A 1,691-nucleotide genomic window follows, 5' to 3' on the forward strand; every position below is an offset into this window, starting at 1 on the left:
CCTCTGTCAATTCTTTATTTGAGACAGAGTTTCACTCTTGCTGCCCAGGCTGGAGTGCAGTGGCACCATCTCGGCTCACCACAACCTCTGCCCACCTCCCGGGTTCAAGCGATTCTCCTGTCTCAGCCTCCAGAGTAGCTGGGATTACAGGCATGCGCCACCATGCCCGGCTAATTTTGTGTTTTTAGTAGAGATGGGGTTTCTTAACCCCATTTGGTCAGGCTGGTCTCTAACTCCCAACCTCAGATGATCTGTCTGCCTCGGCCTCCCAAAGTGCTGGGATTACAGGCGTGAGCCACTGCGCTCAGCCTACAAGATGGTGATTTCATTTCCTTTGGGTATAAACTCAGATTGCTGGATCCTACGGTGGCTCTATTTTTAATTTCTTTGGGAACCTCCATATTGTTTTCCATAATGGCTGCACCAACCTACATTCCCACCAGCATGTAAGGGTTACCTTGTCCCCACACCCTGGCCAACACTTATCTTTGGTCTTTTTGATAATAGCTCTCCATGGGTGTGAGGTGACATTTCATAGTGGTTTTGATGTTTTCTTTTTATACACCTGTTGGCCATTTTTATGTCTTCTTTGAAGAAATATCTATTCAGGTCCTTTGCCCATTTTTAAAGTTGGGTTATATGTTTTCTTGTTATTGAGTTGTATGAGTTCTTTGTAAGTTTTGGATACAACCACTTACCAGATATATGGTTTGCAAATATTTTTTTCCCAATCTGTAGGTTGCCTTTTCAATGTGGTGATTGTTTCCTTTGCTATGCAGAAGCTTTTTAGTTTGATGTAGTCCCACTTATTTTTACTTTTGTAGCCTGAGCTTTTGCTATAATATGCAAAAAAAAAATCATTGCCAAGGCCAATGTCAAGGAGCTTTTCTCCTATATTTTTTTCCTAGGAGTTTTATTGTTTCCGGTCTTATGCTTAGGTCTTATATGCATTTTGGTTGATTTTTGCATGTGGTGTAAGACAAGAGTCTAATTTTATTCTTTTACCTGTGGAAATCAAGTTTTCTCAATACCATTTATTGAAGATACTATACTTTTCCCAGGTGTCTTCTTGTTACTCTTGCCAAAAATTACTTGACCATATAGGTTTGGGTTTATTTCTGGGCTTCTAAGTATTCTTAAAGGTTACCTGGCCAGGCACAGTGGCTCACACCTGTGAGCCACTTTGGGAGCCAGCACTTTGGGAGGTCGAGGCAGGCAGATCACGAGGTCAGGAATTCAGGACCAGCCTGGCCAACATGGTGAGACCCTGTCTTACTAAAAATACAAAAATTAGCTGGGTGTGGTAGCTCATTCCTGTAATCCCAGCTACTTGGGAGGCTGAGGCAGGAGAATTGCTTGAACCCAGGAGGCAAGGGTTGCAGTGAGCCGAGATCACACCACTGCACTCCAACCTGGGCAACAAAACAAGACTGTGTCTAAAAAAACAAAAAGTTACCCTGGTTTGCCCCACTCGCTAGTGAAAGGTTAGAAAGTTCATTGGTGGGGAGTTATTTCCAAGTCCAATCCTATAATCCGATGCAGAAAAAAATTATAAAACTGATGATGGGCTGGGCGCGGTGGCTCAAGCCTGTAATCCCAGCACTTTGGGAGGCCGAGACGGGCGGATCACGAGGTCAGGAGATTAAGACCATCCTGGCTAACACGGTGAAACCCCGTCTCTACTAAAAATA

The sequence above is a fragment of the Colobus angolensis genome, unplaced genomic scaffold, assembly GCF_000951035.1.
Source record: "Colobus angolensis palliatus isolate OR3802 unplaced genomic scaffold, Cang.pa_1.0 Scaffold121, whole genome shotgun sequence".
NCBI lineage: Eukaryota > Metazoa > Chordata > Mammalia > Primates > Cercopithecidae > Colobus > Colobus angolensis.